The 20192-nt window shown below is 39.1% G+C and overlaps 1 long non-coding RNA gene across 2 annotated transcripts in view; it reads right to left on the minus strand.

Annotated features, from left to right (window-relative positions):
* LOC132376419 (uncharacterized) overlaps window positions 1-20192 on the minus strand; it is a 114210-nt gene that overhangs the window by 90181 nt on the left and 3837 nt on the right. The window contains exons 2-3 of one of the 2 annotated variants that reach the window (XR_009506292.1): window positions 17278-17362; window positions 8862-8943 (exon numbers count right to left, since the gene is read on the minus strand). This is a non-coding gene — a long non-coding RNA (uncharacterized LOC132376419). Of the gene's footprint in view, window positions 1-8861; window positions 8944-17277; window positions 17363-20192 lie in introns of those variants that run through there. The other variant, XR_009506291.1, reaches the window with a different exon arrangement.

The following is a 20192-nucleotide window of genomic DNA, read 5'->3' on the forward strand; positions in this document are numbered from 1 at the left end:
AAAAGGTGAAGGCAACATAGGTAAACAAAGTGAGACAGCTAATTATATTTACCTGAACTATAGTTTTGCCTAGGGTGACCTTGGCAGAACAGGATTAAATGAACTATAAATTCCTTTGAAGCAGAAACGGTTGTCTTAGTGCTCACAGTGAGCTCTCAGTAAAGGTGTGCTGAGTAGATTAGTAAATAATGAATAAACAGCTCGAGGTCCAGGCTGAATTTACTTGGTCCATAAACCTGGCTTGGCTAAGTCCAAGGGTGGCCTTTAGACCGAGCTTCAGGGATGCAGTCACTCCTACGTGTTCTTCCCCTTGCTGATTCAAGGTCTACCGAGAAAAAAAAGGGACAGCTTAAAAAAAAAAAGTTTAATATGGAGCAAATCACAACTGTGTCTTTCTACTTCCATTAAGGATGCTCCATATTTTCTTAGGGTCAGCTAAAGGGATGGATCAGTGATGGTTATTCACACAATTTTCAGTTTTCTTCAGCAGGTTCTCTTTGTTTAATTTTTTTTTTTTCTGGAATGAGATGGTAGTCCATTGGAAAAATAAAAATAAAATCATTAACATCTTTACTGATGTGGGTAGCAAGAGATGATCGCAAACAAAAAGGCTTTCTAGATTGTGTGTTTACTGAGACACAGTTTTAGATGACCTGAATTATCTTTTAACACTGCGCTGCATGTAATTTTGCACCCACCAAAAACAACCTGTCAAACAAAATGTTTTAGTAACAACTAGTCAATTGTGAAAATAGGAATGTAACAAACAGGCTAAAAATGTGAGCATCCTTTGACAATGAAAACCAAAAACAATCCCTCCCCAAAAAAACCCCCTGAATGTAGCAAATAAATAGGAATTTAAAAAATGATACCACAAAACAGCATACTTAAATTACATATAAATACATTCGGAATCGGTGAAACTCTAAGTGCTCTCTTTTTAAAAATGATTGGCGGAACCTCCCTGGTGGTCCAGTGGTAAAGAATCCACCTTCCAATGCAGGGGACGTGGGTTCGATCCCTGGTCAGGGAACTCAGATCCCGCATGCCTCGGGGCAACCAAGCCTGAGCACCACAACTACTGAGCACGCGTGCCTCAACGAGAGAGTGGGCTGCAAACTACAGAACCGACGTGCCCTGGAGCCCACGCACCACAACTAGAGAGAGAAAACCCGCATGCCACAACTGGAGAGAAGCCTGAGAGCTGCAATGAAGAGACCTTGTGCCTCAGTGAAGATCCCTCTCCTGCAACTAAGACCCAACGTGGCCAAAAAAAAAAAAATAATAATAAAATAAAATAAAATAATTAGCAATTGACCTTTTTTGAATTGTACTTCTCAACGTTAAATATTGGGTTGGCCAAAAAGTTTGTTCGGGTTTTAAGTAGCATCTTATGGAAAAAACCCGAACGAACTTTTTGGCCAGCCCAATATTCGCTCAGGGATCAACAAACTTTTTCTGTAAAAGACCAGATCGTCAATATTTTAGGCTTTGTGGGCCAAGAGACCAAATTGAGTATAATTAGTAGGTACCTATATAGCAAAGAGAAAACAAAGTTCCACACTTTTTATTCACATAATTAAATATATAATAATAATAATTGAGTATAATTTTTGTAATGCAAGTCTACTAATGAAAATAATGGATTTTTTTTTTTTGGTGTAACATTTTACTTGAGGTTCAACCTCACTGTTCCCTTATCATCCAATTGATTGCAAATGTTTTCCTGTAAAAATCATCCCTAGTTACTGGCATCCTACAAAAACAGGCTATTGGCTGGATTTTGCCTGCTGGCTATAGATTGCTGATCTTTGGGTTGGTTGCTTGGGAGAAGACCAGCAAAGCATTGTCCATAAAACAGCAAGTGATAGTTAAACAGTAACAGCCCTTGGTTACTGCTTTTCCACGTGCTGTTACCTGGGAGTGGTACAGTGCACTAGTCTTCAAACCAAATAACAGGGAGTCCTTAACGTAAACATGGGGTCTTTTAGTAAAGACTGAAAGTAATGTGAAAATGATAGTAAGTATTTTGACACAAGAAAAGGAACCCAGCACATAGCAGTGTGAGCTAAGAACAGCCAACACAGAGGGGGAAGAAAAGAGTGAGTGGAAGGGATTCCCTTCATGTGAGTGGTAGAGATATAGACTGTTCCTTAGTGAGAAGGAACTAGAAATGTAAAGCAGATCCTACCCAGGATTGTTTATATTTGTGTTCAAAATACTTGTTATTAAAATGAATATCATTCTCATTCTAGAATCTGCAATGGCTTCAGATCCCTTTACCATCTTTATAAAGTCTTAAAAAACATTTTAAGTGTTTGGTATCATCATGGTATCTTGGCAAGTTGTATGTCGGAGTCAAGATTCTGAGCTTCAAAGTGAGGAAAAAAGATAAGCAGCCTTGACCTCACTCTCTCATCTTCTCCTCCGGCCAAATGCTCTATGAACATGACTGAAGTCTGTCTGTTACATACATAGAAGCTCTTAATTGTCCTTATCAGGTTCTACTTCACATACAACAATCAATTTAAAAAATTCTTTGGCCTGGGGCAATAATTTATTCATTCAAAAGCCTTTAATAGTTTGTGTGAGCATTTCACCCCTTTTTCATATTTTTAATTTTTATTTTCTTAATTTTTATTGGGGTATAGTTGATTTCAATGTTGTGTTAGTTTCAGGTGTATAGCACAGTGAATCAGTTATACATAAACATATATCCACTCTTTTTTTTTTTTAGATTCTTCTCCCATATAGGCCATTAGAGAGTATTGAGTAGAGTTCCTTGTGCTATACAGTGAGTTCTTATTTGTTTTCTGTTTTATATATAGTAGTGTGTGTATGTCAATCCCCATCTCCCAGTTTATCCCTCCGCCCCTTATTCCCTGGTAACCATAAGTCTGTTTTCTACATCCGTGATTCTACTTCTGTTTTGTAAATATGTTCATTTGTACCCATTTTTTTAGATTCCACATATAAGCAATATCATATGATATTTGTCTTTCTGTGTCTACAGAGCTACAGTAATCAAAATAGTATGCTACTGGCACAAAAACAGAAATATAGATCAATGGAACAGGATAGAAAGCCCAGAGACTTATCACCCCACACACTTATGGTCACCTAATCTATGACAAAGGAGGCAAGAATATATAATGGAGAAAAAGACAGCCTCTTCAATAAGTGGTGTTGGGAAAAGTGGACAGCTACACGTACAAGAATGAAATTAGAACACTTCCTAACACCATACACAAAAATAAACTCAAAATGGATTAAAGACCTAAATGTAAGGCCAGACACTATCAAACTCTTAGAGGAAAACATAGGCAGAACACTGACATAAATCACAACAAGATCTTTTTTGATCCACTTCCTAGAGCAATGAAAAGAAAAACAAAAATAAACAAATGGGATCTAATTAAACTTAAAAGCTTTTGCACAGCAAAGGAAACCATAAACAAAACAAAAAGACAACCCTCAGAATGGGAGAAAATACCTTTTCATATTTTTTGTGTCCCTAGGGAAAAGCATTCTTTTTCAAGGAAAGGACTCAGGTAAAGAACTCAGACTGCTGGATTTGAATCTCAATACTACCCTGTAAGCCCTTGGGCAGTCACTTTTTTTCCCCCTCATTATCAGTTAGCTCAGCTGTAGAATGGGGATAACAATTCCTACCTCAAGGGATTTTTGTGAGCAGTAAAGGAGTTAATCCACATAAAATGCTTAGCATTCTGCCTGATACATATTATTATATATGCTCAATAAGTATCAGCTATTTGTATGATTATTATTAAATTTACCTATGATATTTATCATAAGGACAATATCATTTTTGACATCAAACAGACAGTTAACAAATTCATTCACAAATATTTATCAAACATTTACTCTGTGCCAGGCTTTACTGTAGGCAAAGAATATACACAGCATAAACACAACAGATCAATATCTATAGTCTATGATGATAATAGATCAATATCTGTATCTATGATGATAAATGCTATGTGGAAAATTAACACTGGAGTAAGACAGGGAGTATCGAGGGAGGAGAGATTGCAATTCAACATAGGCTGGATGATCAGGGAAGTCTTCCAGGATATAGATGGCCTTTCCTCCTAAGGGGCTGAAAGACCTGGGTTAGGTTGCCAGAATTAGTGAATAAAAATACAGGATGTCTAGTTAAATTCAATTTGGCATCCTGTATTTTATCTGGCAACCATGGCTGGGGATGGGGGACGAAGAGGGAGTCCTAAGAGTTTAGTTTTGGGATAAAGGACGAATAAGTTTCACTGATAAATTCCAATGGGGCGGGGCTAAGACGCAGTGTGAGAGGGAGAAAGTCCTGGAGCTCTGGGGCTTGTCTGCACTGCTGCAGAGGCCTGGGCCAGGCTCCCAGCTTGGAGTACTGAGGCTCTGTGATTTTCCTGATTCCTGCCTTTGAGTGGGTGGGAAGTGGAACAAGTGGAGCTTGGCTTCCTCTTAATTCCTGATATTGGTTGCTTGGGGTCATGGAAAGTCAGACTGAAAATGATCTGCGATGTCAGGTTAGACAATCCTCAGGAAACAGACCCAGAAACGTCAAATGAGTTGCTCAACATTGTGAATATAGTTCCTCTCTGAACCTGGATTATTGATTTAGATGCTGCAAGAAAAACAAATTCTCCATATACGATTTTCCATTGTTTTCCCTCTGTAATTTTTCATCTAGGGTTTAGGATAGCACAATTTCCCCCAGAAGGAGGATTTCAAAAGTGAGTAGTGGTAGTTTCTACCATACAACGTATTCTTCCAATGATTAAATGCTGTCTCTTATACACAGTGAGGGGAGAGTTGGTTTCATCTCAGCTCAGCTCGGGACTATGGTGATAGTGTTGATTATTGCATGAAATTGAAAGATGGAGCCAGTTCCATGTTAAATAGGGGGAAAGGGGTTTTGTTCGTTTTTGAAAGTTCAGTTTCTAGAACAGTGCCTAGTACATTGTAGGTACTCTGTAAATATGAATATGAATAATGGATAAGGATTTGTAGTATTATGAGATTCTTTTAAAATCAAAACTTAATTTTTGTTAAATCACTTTGAAATAATGCTTATTTGTATGCTTCTGCCCAAAATAAGTGTGTTAGAGATGTTTTCTTGCAGATGCTGAAAGAAATGTATGTCACAGTGGTTCAGAGAATAGGCCCAGATAATCCTCACTTCACACTTCCTAGCCGTGTGACTTTTCCTTATCTTTGTACCTCAGTTCCCTCTTCTATAAAATAAGAGCAATAATACTAGTACCATACTAGTGTCTCCTTTCTCATTAAATTATTGAAATAAGTCACTACGTAAAACATTTAGATCAGTGCCTGTTGCATACAAGGCACTAGAATGTTAGCCATTAATCTTATCTCAATCTTTTATTAGTTCTAATATATTTATATATATTTCTTTGTTTGTTTTTTATTGGCCTCACCGAGAGGCTTGAGGGGAATCTTAGTTTCCCAACCAGGGATCAAACCCGTGCCCCCTGTAGTGGAAGTGGGGAGTTCTAATCATTGGACTGCCAGGGAATTCCCCCTAACATATTTATATTATCTCCAGTATAATGCTTAGCACATTGTCTGATATCTAAAAGATTGTTGAGTGACTAAATAATGTCCATATATTAGAAAAAATATAGACTATTTACTATTTAGAATCCTTCTGAAGATACTGCAAAAGAGTATAATGATTAAAAATATCACTACTTGACTAGTCTAGTCATTGATACCCTAGAGAGAGAGAAGGCTGAACAATTACAAGGATGAATAAGCCTTTGTCATTGACCTCTCTTGAGCTGAAGAGCAAACATTTTTATATGGGAAGGATGCACTGTCTTCCCCTTTTAATATGGGTCATGTCCACCTTGGCAAGTTTAGGGCCTCTGAGCTTTTGTTGTTGGGAATCCAAAGAAAATACAACTGAGAGTGAGGTGGAAGAGTGACTTGTCAAGATGTCTGTTTGCACCATTTTCCCTTCCACCTATGCCTATGCACAAAGTATACCACAGAAGTAAGTAACTCCAAACTTAATCCATCACAACTTGGCTTTCTCTCTCCCATGCCAATAAGTACACTTTGGCTAAACTTACGGGTATTTTTCCTATTAGTCAAACCCAGTGATTCCTTCTCAGCACTCCCCTTGATTCTCTGAAGTGTTTCCAGCATGCTATCCTTTGTGAAAGTACTATATCATTGGAATCTAAAACATGCCCCCCACCCCTACCCCAACTGTCTCCTTGGGCTGTTCCTCTCTCCTCACTTCCCTATAGCGGCTCCTCTTTATTTCCCTGTTATATATTTATGGTTCCCAGTGTTCTATATTTAGATTTCTTTTCTTTTTATAATTTCATCTTCATTCATGTTTTACAGTATCATATATTAACTAGCGAAGTAGGCTAAATAATGGCCTCCAAATATATCAGGTCCTAATCCCTAGAACCTGTAGATGTTACCTTGTAGATATGATTAAGATAATGGTCCTGAGATGGGGCGATTATCCTGGATTATTCTGAATCATCCAGGTGGGCCCTCAATGACAACACTTCTGTCTTTAAAAGAGAGAGGGAGTTGGAGATGTGATATAGATAGCAGAGGAGAAGGCACTGTGAGGCAGAGATTGGAACCATGAGGTCGCAGTACAGGAGGTACCAGCAGCCATCAGAAGCTGGAATAGGCAAGAAATAGATTCTCCCTGAGAGTCTCCGGAGGGAGGGAGCATGGCCTGCCAGCACCATGACTTTGGCCCAATGATACTGATTTTGGAATTCTGGCCTCCAGAACTGTGAAAGAATAAAGTTCTGCTGTTTTAAACCCCAAGTTAAACAGCGGCCACAGGAAACTAATACAACTAGAAAATCTAGAATCTATGCCTGCAATTACTACCTCTTTTCTGAGTGCCAGATCTACAAAATCAAAGATCTCTGGACATGTCCGCCAGATTTCCCATTTGACATTCGAGCTAGTCACTACTGAGTACTTGCAATGTGCAATGGAAAGCCTTAGGTAAATATTATCTCATTTAATTCTCACACCATCCCGATGAGGTGAATACTTCGTCATCCTCACATTAGAATAAGGGACCTGAGACACAAAGAATTTAAGTAGCTTGCCCAAGATTGTAAAGATATTAAGTGCTAGGACTGGGATTTTGGTCCCAGTGTGGTCTGGCTTCAGAGTCAATCACTAAAGACAGTGCTCTGCTGCCTCAAGTTACCTGAGATCTCAGGCTACTCAGAGGCTGCACCACGTCCAGCCAGCAGCGCCCAGGCTGAGACTAGATCACTTCGGTTGGACTCAGAAAGCCTTTACAGGGCCCCTACGTCCTGCTCGGCGTCCTCTGCCAGCTCTTTGCAGCCGTGACCAGAGGCGATCTGCTGTTCTTGTTCAAATAGCAAACTATCTGAGGCTAGAACACTTCCCAGATCTCATGCACTTTCAGAGTTAGACCTTACATCGTGAGGACGATCTGAACCCGATCTGAATTACTGTTGCCTCCTAAAAGTCTCATGTTTACTAACAAACTCTGTTCATAGAGTGCTGTGGCTGTCACGTTGCCGTGGTCACTTTCACTGGGTTGCTACTGGACCCTGGGGCAAAGCAGAGAAGTGGAAACTGCAAGCATCACCCCTTAGTATTTATAGAGTTTGACCTTCTGTGCCATGTGTGGTACATCTGGAGGCCCTGGACCCTGGGCTATCCAATGTTCCCCACTTGGTTCTTCCCTTAGAGTTATACTAGAAATGTGGACAGTAAGTACAATAGCTACAATATCTTAGTCATCTACTAGGTTCCAAATAGTCTACCTATGCTACCCATTTAATCCTTTCCACAATTCTGCAAGGAGAGTATTATTATTGTCATTTTAGAGATGAGAAAGCTCAGGCTTAGGGAGGTGAACTGATTTGTCCAAGCTCACACAGCTTCTTAGTGGCAGGGTAGAGTTAGGATTTAAAGAATCAGACAGTTAAAATTATTACACTAGACTGAAACATTTCTTAACATAATCTACATTTCTTCTTCAGGTTGCCTTGGGCAGTGCTGAAGGAGGCGCAGGAGAGAACCAGGTACATGGGTCAGGAAGATTCCCCCTCCATTCCCCAGGGAGCCAGATATCATGATTTCTGCCTCTGAGATTGCCTTGTGCTTGGGCACAAAGGAGTTTAGTAATAATGCTGATGTTATTTTTATGACATATGTCTAAGCCTTTCTAGGATACTGAGTACTTTAGTACAAAAGAGCTCTTCCCATAAGTGGCGGGGGGAGGGTAGGACTTTCTTTCTCAGAATTCTGTGTTGGGATATCCCCTTTGTGAAGAGGAGGGTTTCCTGTGAAGCTAAAGAAGTTTACACTTTCAGGGACTCTAATTTGCTGAGGTATATCCTTTTGAAAAATTTGAAAAAGTAGAACATTTTAACCATATCAGTTAAGCCTGCTCTCTCTTTCCATATGGAATTCCTCTCCACGTCCCTTCATGTTGGGTGGTGTCAGATTGGCTGTGGACATTTTGGGTATTTGGCTAATGGCAAATTGAATTGGGGATCCTCTTAGTTTGGGTTTGGTGGGATGTATATATTTATGTGGATTGCAGTCACTTCCAGGTATAGCTAAGTTCTGCTACCTGCCCTCACGCAGGAACACTTTCCAAAATATTCCCACTACCCACTCATTTGCAGTCATGGAATGAAGACACAGGGTTAGAAGTTATAATGTGATCTGAGCATATCCTTACAATGCCAGAAATATGTGGATATAGAGGATTAAAAAGGTTTGAAATGTTCAGAGCCAGAAGCCCATTTGTGGAAAGTTCTTCAAATCATCCCACGTGAAAAACTGTAGGCTAAGGTTTTGGTCCTCATGGATGTGGTTAACGCAGAAGTTCTCTCCTATCAGGAGATTCATGAGGGAGCAATTAGAGTGTGCAACCTGAAAAAAAAAAAAATTAGGAAAAATATACTATAGGGTGTATCAGGAAGGTAATTAAAAACATTATTTTTATGGATTTTGTGATGTTTGTGGCATTTGTCAGCTTTCTAAGGGTAAAATTTGTGGTGATTTCTTTTCTTATTCTAATTAAATAGTCACATTTGTATCTATTATTTGTTATTTTGCACTCTTTCTATGAAAGAGGGCTCCTGTAATTGTATGAGCTTCAGATCTCACAAATCCTGTATCTGCCTCTGTCACTATGGCCCTTAAAAATGCACTAACTAATCAGACCCTTTGTGAATGGTTGGTGGCAGGAGAAAGATGGAAGAATCCAACCTATGGGCTGCCAGGGGAGAGGTCTTGGAAATGACCTGGGATGGGGGCTCTCAGGCTCTGGTGTGAATGATCAGGTCCCACACACTGCCTGGCCCCCATGCCTCACCCACACTATCACATTTTTTTCCAGCAAGGCTGGTCTAACGAGCAGGCAGCTGTCATCACTTCAGAGCAGTGAAGGCTTCCCCAACGTGCTACCGTGTCTCTTCTCTACCTCCTACAAGGCCTAAAATGTCAGAATTATAGGCACGTTCCTTTGGGTTCAAAAAGTTTTTCAGTCTTCAAGCAAATGTTCTTACAATCAATTTCATCAGTATAAGTAAGTATTAAGTATCCCTTAGTCTTGAGGCTTAGGAGATGCTGAGGACGAGGATAAGGACTTACCAAGTTTTGAACATCTACTCTGTATCAGGTCTTACATTGTGCACTATATCATGTCTGGTCTCAGTTCATCCTCCAACAGAAGATGCTTAGAAGGGCCACCAAATATTGGTTGAACAAGATTTCACAGAGATTAGGGCCCCCAAAAGTTAAATGACAAATTAAGAGACAAGGGCTTAAAAAATTTTGGGCATTTCACAATCATGCCTTGGACCAGCCCTGCTTTTACTGTTTTTCCCCAACTCCCAAAAAATGTTTATTACTACTTTTCCTAATCACACAGGGCAGGGTGGAATACACTCTACACTACGGAGGATGTAAAAAAAATAACCCCTGGGCAATGAAAGTATGTTCATCTAGCGTAAGGAACATAATTAGGATTAAAAGCCCAATGACACCTAGATTTCAACAAAAATCAGTTACCAAAGGAGAAAGGGTTTTCATGACAACTAGAACCAGACAGTTAAACATTAGCTTTCAATGGTTTGGAGTGTTTAGGTTTTGCAATGGTGCGGTTTGGAAGCTCTCCAGCAGAAAAACTATTTTCTTTTAAGAGGAGAGCTCTCTGTAATATTTTCTTTGCTGAAATAATGTGATGCTTAATGACATCTTATATGACCCAAACTTTAAATGGATCCATTATTTTAGCTGACTTCATTCTTACTAGGTTTTTACAGGTCAGCAATGAACTATCAACAGCTTCCTGATGATTATCCTACTTACCCAAAGAACTGTTAGCCTGTTGGTCTTATCTATGTTAAAAGGAAGCTGTTATATGTACCAGACTTCCTCAGTGAATAGTACAAGCCAAACTGAAATTCTGCAGAAAGGGTCAACATTGTGCGGTTTGAGAATGAAAAAAACAGATTGAAAATGATGATGCTACCCTGTCTTCAGCTCCTTACTTGCTGAAATTCTGTGTTTCGTTTGGCACAGGAATGGCTTTACAGTAGAGTCAGCAGCATAACTAGTTGGGTCAGGAGAGGCTCTCTGGGTGGCTTTATCAAAATGTGTGGACACTCAGCATATGCAGTTAGTTACCTGGGTGATCCAGTTTGAGAAGCAATGGGGAAGGCACCTCAAGTAGCAGCTAGTAAAGTTCCCAGTGGAAGTTAATTTTCTACAGTTAGAGACTCATTCCTTTGACTATGAAATCTTTAAGAGTCTGCTATTAAAATACCACTATAGTCTTTGGTTGTCACCTACCCCCAAAGCAAGACAAGAGTCTGATAGGAGGAGGGGAGAGAAGCATGTTTTTACAACTGATGCAGAGAATCCCAGGAAGAAGAAAGGTGATGAAGTAGTAAGCTTGCTTTCTTTAAATGGCAAAGGGAGTAGGGAGTTAATGTTGTTCTCATCTAGCAATTTGTAAATGGGTCGTTGGAGCATATGGGTCTTAACATGTTCCTAGATCGTGGGTGTGTGTATATGTGGACCTGAAATGAAAAGGCTTACTATTAGATTCTGCCTCTCGTCAGCATAGTACAAAGTTCCTCAGGCAAAGGCATAGTTTATAATTAAAGGATTTCTGCATTTGCTAATTGCCCATGGCATGTACCCTTTCTTTCCAAGGCAAGCTTCTGAATTTCAATGATGTTTTATTATAAATCTATTTCTCATCAGGTTAGAGACTATCCCAAATAGCAGATTAAATTCAAGCTGCTCAAGTAGATATGGATAGAGAGACTCATTTAGATGACCTTCTCTAAGAGAGGTCATTCTATCCTATATTAGGCAAAATGAAACATAAACAGGGCATTTGACCCAAAGCACAATACATTTTTTATCACTCGCTGCAGTGATAATGCAAGTTTTTGAATAGTTAGTCGTATGGTGGTGACTTTGTACATTAAACCAAGCAGAGATCAGATTGCATTGTCAAGAAGTTCAACAAAACTGGTATCGTTACCTCAGAAGATCAAGGGACACTCCCTCAGAAGAAATGAAGACTGAACAGACATAGAGTTTAATATTTCCTCCGCTTCACGCAACTATTTGGGTAAATATTCTGAACTTGTTTATAAACTCTGCTAGAGATCCATCAGTGATCCAGAAAAGTAATGCTGAAAGGTGAGGGAAAGACCTACTGGTGACCATCAGGTTATGTTCCAATTCTTTTTAAATGTTCCGTTTAAAAAAATGGCTGGTTAGCTCTCATTTTCCTATGTCAGTGGTACAATCTGATTATCACTCTGCATAAGTTACTGTAAATAGTTTTTTAAAGAATAGGCAGGGTATAAATATAGGAATGCAATACTGAAAATGAAATAAAATATATCACAGAACTCTGTCTCCTCTCCATGTCCTTTTTAAGGTGATCTCTTCCATCTCCATGTATTTGAAGACATCTTTATGGTGATGGCTCTCCTCTTCTTTCTTCCTCCACTGTGGCCATCTTGTATTGGTCAGTGGCTTCTTTGATCACTATTCAGAGTGATAAACCCACTTCACGGTACAATCCACTACTTGAATATCTATATGTATGTCCATAAGAAACTGAGAGAAAACATCATGAAGTGATACGATGGCCTCTGATATTTTCTATTGCACACCATTCTATTTCACTGATATTGCTGGTCAAGACCACCAAAATGATTGTGTGACTCAGAGTTTGAACAACAGTAGTCAAAGCTAGCGTCACCATTTGCCCGGGTATCTGCAGGAGCCTGTTAGCTAGTTTCCCTTTTTCTATGTTTTCCTCTTTGATTCCTTATTCCATAGAGCAGCAAGGAGGCTCTCAAAGATAAATCAGAACATGTAACTCCCCTGCACAAACACTTCAGTGGCTTCTTGCATTCATAGCAAAGTCCAAACTCTTCACCATGGCCTACAAGATGGAGCTCTTGACTTTCTCTCCAGCCTTATCTTAGGACCTCTCTTCTTCCTCAATATACTCTGGCCCTCCAGAACTTGTGTCGGTACCTCCAGGACACCAGATTCTTGCTGCCTGGGTATCAGGTGCTCCGTCTGCCAGGAACACTCTTTCCCCAACTTCTCCTGGCTAGCTGTTGCTTATCCTTTAATTCTTGACTTAATTATTTTCTCTGCAGAGAGGCCTTTCCTGACCATCCCTTCTTACTATCTATCTCAGCCTACTGTTTGAACACGTACCACATTACAAGAACGAGGAAAAAATACGGCAGCTAGAAAACTCTGACCAACTAACACGTAGGATGGGGTGGTGGGAGAGGACTCTGGGCAGGAAATTGCACAGTTTTGGGGGCTGGGTCGTACTCATCTTAGGATCAAGAACTTGGGGAGTTTGGAAATGTGACTTTATGTGAGGCAACTTGCCTTTTTAGTTTAGTATTGAATCACATTAATTTTGAAAATGCTACATGTCTCTATGGCACAAGAATGAAGTAAAGGAAGGATGTAGTTATGTGTAGGCCAACAATTTAAAGAGAAGCTATCAGGTCCCAGAATTGGTGGTGACAGAGGTAATCAAAGTGACAGGCCACACAGAAAGACAGTGCTCAGGTAAGTGGGTCAGAGGCTGCTGGTAGGGCCAGCTCCTGCCGGCTGGCTGTTGTTTTTGAGATCTCTTCTTGGCTCAGAACTTAATTAGAGGGCTTTATGTGGTGTTTGAATAAGGAAGATGTTTCCATCTTCTCTAACTTTGGAGATCCTTCCTGTTACGGAGACCACGGATAACCTGCCAGTTTACTACACGGGCAGTCCTGTCAAAGAGGCACCGTAAACCTCTTTGTCCTGGGGATTAAAGGCCCCTCTTTCTAACCCAGCAGTTCCAGATCTACAAGCAGATTTCGTACACAGTGTCATCCCTCACCAGCAGCCAGTTGGAGGATGGAGATCAGGATATACCTGCTTTGGAGTCCAGGCGGGACTTGGAAAAAGATAAATTTGGCTGGGCCTCAAGGTAGACGTCCTCAGAGAGAATTCCCTGAAGTCAGATATGGGGAGCATCATCTGAACCTCCTGGGGCCTGATGCCCAGGAGAGCGCCACCTGGCTCCGGGTACCCCCCTCTGCCACTGGGGGCTTTTGCTCCTAAGCATTAGGGCCCCACTCCAGCTCCTGCGGTAGAGCTGGCCTGCAAAGCACCAGGCACGCTCTGAGATACATCACCATGCACTTTCTCATTTCATATTGCCCAGTCTACCCTTCCAGCTTGGCCCACCATAATAACCTTATGTTTATTCCTTCTCAGTACAGCACCGGGGGATCGTTTCTCCAAATCTATGACATAAATGTACGTGTGGGTGTTTCAGTCCATATCTTTCTGGGCCCCTATAATTCCTCAACAGAGATTTGTGTTAACTATTTTGCTCCTCCCCACACCCCCTGAGGCTCAACCTTGAATAGAGTTTACTATGGCCCCATCATTTTGAAGGGAATAATTGTTGTTGTGAGTTCTCATAGAAAAAAATCTGTCTTAAGAACTAGGAAAAAATATCCATCCCCAGGGTTCCTGCAACCGGCTCTCAACCTCATGATTTAATCACTTCATTTTAGAATAATGCACTCAGCTATTTCTATGTCAGCCATTGACTTTTCCCAAGCAATGAATAATCAGGAAAATGCGGCATTAACTAAGGCAGCCTTGCCATGAGGTTAAAGGAACACAGCTGATCTCTAGCATCTCTGGACCTTCGGAACAAACCTAGTTTCTCCCTAGGGCCAAAATGCTTTGAATTAAAATTTATTAGAAACAAAATGAACTGGCTATTTTTGGACTAGAGTTTGACCTTTTACCTAAATCGTGATTGAAAATGGTTTGTGAAGTTCTGTAAGAGCAGCCATTCTTTTCCTCTCTTTCTCTCGTTTCCTTCCTTCCTTCCCTCCTTCCCTTCTCTTTCTTTCTCTTTCTTTCTTCTCTTCTTTCTCTTTTTCTTTCTTTCCTTCCCCTTCCTTCCTTCCTTTTCTTTCTCTTTCTTTTTCTTCCTTTCTTCCTTCCTTCCTTTCCTTTCTCTCTCTCTCTTTCTCTCTCTCTCTCTCTCTTTCTTTCTTTCTCCTTCAATTATAATTCTGGAATAATGTAACAGATAAAAAATATAGGAAACGACTGGGAATTCAACAGCATTTCTGGAATTATGAGGATGCTCCACTGACAGGGAAAGCAATAACAAAACACAGACGTCAACTGGCAAGAAGCAGCAGGTCACTGCCTGCAGGGGACGGTCAAGTCAGAAATTTTACTGTTTCATGTGTTTGGATAATGTAATCTAACACAGATGCTGAAACAACTTATGCTATAATGATATCATATTTGCTATGTTCTACTTAATTGTAATCAAAGTTCAATTTCCTAGTGCTATTAAACATAGTAAAATACATTGTAAGCATTTATTAGCCAAAATTGGATTTAAAAAAACAAAGTGGCATTGGCCCCAAATGAAAGCAAATTGGACTGGGGCCAAAGATGAAGAGCGCCTTATGGATAAAGTCACAGCAAGAGACTAAAACTGGGGGCCCCTGCATTTGAGAAGACTATAGTGCTCTTCAATGAGACACCACATTTGTCCACAGGCTTTGAGAGAATAATTTACATTTCAATTTTACAACTGATATTTGTGATCAGTGCTTCAATTAGGTGTACAAAATCTTTAAGTGGGAGAGTATGGTGATATCTCTATGGGTTTGTGAATGTTGAATTGAAACCCCTATATTTCATTTCTGCTATAACTTCACAATGGCCAACAGATGATATGAAATGTTGCTGTCAGAAAGGAATGAACTGAAGGCATAATCAGAATCCTGTTTGGTGGATGGATGACCATGATATCTTAGATTTTTGAAGAACTAAACAGACTTAAAATACACTGTCCCAGGAATAAAGACGCAGACGTAGACAGTAGACTTGAGGACATGGGGAGGGGGAAGGATAAACTGGGATGAGGTGAGAGAGTGGCATGGACTTATATATACTAACAAATGTAAAATAGATAGCTAGTGGGAAGCAGCCACATAGAACAGGGAGATCAGATGGGTGCTTTGTGACCACCTGGAGGGGTGGGATAGGGAGGGTGGGAGAGAGACGCAAAAGGGAGGAGATATGGGGATATATGTATATGTATAGCTGATTCACTTTGTTATAAAGCAGAAACTAACACAGCATTGTAAAGCAATTATACTCCAATAAAGATGTTAAAAATATATATATACTGTCCCTTTGTTCTCATAAGCCTATTAGAATTTTCAGGCCACATACTTTTAAAAATTTGAGCTATACAGTCACTATACTTAAATGTTCTAAGAAAATAAGAACAAAAGTTTTTATCAATATGCTTATTACTATAAAATTTGAATAAGTAGTAACATAACATCCTTATACAAGTAAATGTTATATTTTAAGTTTTATAGCTCATGTATGAAAGCACAATTTGAAATCTAAAACTGATTATTCTTCATCAATCACTTGATTAAAAAACAGAATGTGGTGGAAACTTTTGAAGTATTCCCAGAAGCACTGAAGAATAAACAAGAGAGAAAAGTTAAATCTGCAATAAAATCCCATTAATCATATGTAATTGGGGCTTCAGAAAAATGAGTCATCAAATGATCATAAATTTGGAAACTGTTTCATGATAGCATTGAGAATATTTATTAAAACTTTAAAGTTGACCATATTCCAACTGAAAACATTATCTTCCTAAACAGAGAATTTTTACTAGAGACACACAGGACATATTTAGGCTACTTAATCTAGATTATTTGCCAGGTGATTTTTAGGTAACCATAGTGATCAGACCTTAAGGATTTACAAAAGGTTAATAGCAGCTGATAGCACTAGATTGATTCAACAGTCATTTATCTGTATTAATGAATAGGGAATGAGAAACGATGTGGGAAAGAACAAATATCTAGAGAAAAAATTAGGGGAGATATAAGCAGATGTGTACACCCATAGGCTCACTTCCCACTACGGCTGTGACCAAACCCCCTCCTGCAAGACACACACACACACACACACACACACACACACACACTGCAACTCACCGATTCAGGGGTTGTGCACTGCACTGGGATTTAAGGGGAGCTAAAGCCTCAGGCTACCCAGGTTTTAGTGCAGCTTAAAGTACAGTTTGCAAAGCCTCTGGTTAATTTGATCAATACAGGCATTCAAAATCAATAATGTAAGTTCCAGAGTAAATGTTTTGATCAAACTGGTCTTTAATTAAATTTAGAAGACAACTGAAATTTCCAATTTGCTCTATTAAACATAAGAAGTTTAACCAGACATCTGGCTGTTTAATATCATGTAGATAAAACATCTAAATAATTACCTTGTTTTTCAATGTTTTAATCCAAATGTTTGCTATCTTTAGACACAAAGTAGATTAAGAATTAGTCATGATAACTCAATTTCTTTGATTTATGAAGAAAGTGTGACTCAAAATAGTGATCTATCCAATAAGCAAAGGGTAATTACTTTCATGTCAGAAATATTTAAAAGGCATCTCTGCACTTGGTCTAGAGTTATAACATATAAAATAGAAAACACTGCCACGTACTACATAATTATAATGTTATAGTAAAATTTAAAGTGAAATATGACTATTCTTAATGTTTTATTTTTATGATTATTGATTTTATTTTTTAAATAATGAATTAAAAATATAGATGTGCTACTCTGAGCAAGAAATGGACTAACCTGCAGGAGTTTCCAGGGCTCCAGAGACTTCAAGGTGCCGGTGTCACATGTACACACCTGTGACTGGTGACTTTCTCAACAAGCACTGTAACCCAAAGAAGGACAGAGATAATGTTCCAAGACATGTCAGGAGTAGAAGACTAGAATAAACTAGACAAGTCACAAGTGCTCACAAGAAGCATTTATTTTTAACACACAGCAAAGTCATATATTCTTGGTCAGTTCAAGTACGTTGAATTACTGCTCACAGAGAACTCACGTTGAGTAGATGGGGACAGTATGGCTACCAAATTAATGCCAGTGGAGGGAAAACCAAATATCTTCAGAATTTTAATGGAAACCAGGGAGAGGTTGTGGAGCAAAGAATCTCATGTGCCATTTTTTTTTTCTTTTTTAATATTGTAAAATGGCTTTCTGATAAGCAAAATTAAGAATGTCACTTCTTTTATGCTAAACAATGACCTCATTGAGTAATTACAAATTTCAAAACCTGGAGGGCAGTTCTATTGCCCTTTAGAGTTATCTAAACTGTGGCTACTCAATTATGTGTTAGTGCAAGTTCCCTTTTAATCTCTAGGACCCCGGCTAGAGTTGTGGCTTCTTAGAAATCCATCTCCAGTCAGAAGCTTCCATGGTTCAAATATTAACAGCTTTGATAGCTCTTGCTTTCCCCCTACACCTTCTCAAGTAATGCCTAATCCACTAGCATCCTGAAGTCTTTCTTTTATTAGAAAGTTAAACTTGAATCTCTTTTACCCCACATTGCTAGAATAAATCTAGGTGTCTTAGTGCTTAGAGAGTCTGCAGTTGGTTTTCCCGTTCATATTTTACTTAAGGAGCCCAGAATTTTCAAGGTGGTCAGATTTATCTTCCCAGAGTCCAACTTGAACAGTTTAAAAAAAAAAACCTGTCTTTTAAACGTGTTCATCATCCTAGTAGCTTTTGGAAAAAAAACTTTCTTTTAAGTATTATTTGTTGTGTTCACCTTCTCAGACTTTCTAAGACAATGTGCTTCTTGGTTGCTTACAATATTCCAGAGCAATTTCTCCCAAACATCAGGATAACATTAATTGTACTATTTAATTTGTTATTTCTTTCTTTGCAGCAGCTAATTTTGAGGTAAGGGAAGGAAGAGGAAAAGACTTTAACAAAGAAAGTGATGGTAGAAATGTTAAAAAAAAATCCTTTCAAACAAGGAAGTATATGCATTATTGAATCAGTGTATGGTCAAGCATGTGAGCAAGTATATTTTTTGTAGCTGCTATAAATTCATATGGTAGTTATGCAATTTCTGAATTTGGCATATCAAAATGGTGCTAGTAAAATCGATATATACCATGTTTAATTATCTCTGAAATGTTGAAAGCTCATATAGATCAACTATCCGTGGCCAATAAATATATCAACATAGGTACAAGGTAAGAATTGGCTAAAAATGTATATGAATGAGCTGGATATACCCATAGAGGATGGTCTTTTTTTCCCCCTTTTCATAAGGTACACACATAGTTAGGCCAAATTCCTTTTAGAAAAGAGGAATAATTCATTATATTCCCCCCTTGTGCCCTTCTCAAAGCTTTACAAGCACCACAAGTAAACATCGACATTTTATTCAGAGAAGTTAAACATTCTTCTAGTACAAATTGCAGAAGGAAAAACTCGTAATATAAATATGACTTTGGGGAAAAACAGTTTACTTATTCATATTTGGTAGGTTTTGAAAATACATGTATATTTCTAGTTTACATTTTGCCAAATGAATGTGACTTTTGAATGTCTCTTTTGTTTGGAGGAAAGAAAACAGTGTGGCCCAAGGGACTTGCAACATGGATTTAAACGGCAAGTGTTTCACCAAGATGTTAAAACAGGAAGAACTTCCGGCATAATCGGCACTGATAGTAGCACAAGAAAATACTGGCTCGTCTTTCTGATGAAAAACTCTATTAAAGGATGATCTGTATTGAGTTTGATTTTAAGAGTGATGACACAGGACTATGTTGCTTGCATATTGAATTTCCTAAGCTCACTGATCTCTGACTGTGCAAAGAAGTATTTTTACGTGGTCATATACTTCAAATAAATACTCTTAAAAATAACCTTAGGAAATGACACTTAGAAGATGCTTAACTGTAGAGTACAGATGCTTTTATAAGATGTTCACAGGTGAGAATGCAGTCCATACAAATGACCCTCTGTGTGGCTAGAGGATCTCTTCAAACTGAACGATTTGTTATCGATTACTTAAATACACTCACAGATAGAAGATGAAACAGTGTGGTGCCAAGAAAAGGGTGCTGGCCCGTGACTGAGAGCAACTGAGTCTCGCTTTAACTTTTCCAGAACAAGCTATGTAAACTTACGAAAAACTACCTAGACTTTCTTCATCTCTAAAATTAGGACTGCACATTGGTCAGAATAATTTTGAAGATAAAATGAGGTAGTACAGAATAAAAAGGTTTGCATAGTTTAAAATATAGAACTAACCTGTTGATCGCTAATAACCATACAAGTAATAACATGATGGACTGCTATTCCCAAGACTAGAAGCTGTATGACTTAGGATGTTTCTGGCCTTTGATAGGCCCTGAATAAACACTTATTTCCCTGAAAAAAACATGGGGAGAGTCATTTTGCAAGCAGCATTCCCTGGGAAAACAGGTAATGTAGTTTCCCAAGTGAGTTTTAATTTTTACATGAAGCCCTTTAACTGACTGCTTTTCTACTAACACTAACGGGACGGTAGAGAGCTCTCTGGTTTGCCCTGCAATGTGGACTTCCACACGGGCATGCCCGGAGAAGGACGCCTGTCTGTCCCTCAGTGGCCTCAGGAACCACTGGGCTTTGCCCTAGGAAGGCGGTGAAGGGCAAGGAGGTTGGGAGTGGCCCAAATTCCCCACGTTGCCACTGCTCTGACC

Source organism: Balaenoptera ricei, chromosome 12 (genome assembly GCF_028023285.1).
Source record: "Balaenoptera ricei isolate mBalRic1 chromosome 12, mBalRic1.hap2, whole genome shotgun sequence".
NCBI lineage: Eukaryota > Metazoa > Chordata > Mammalia > Artiodactyla > Balaenopteridae > Balaenoptera > Balaenoptera ricei.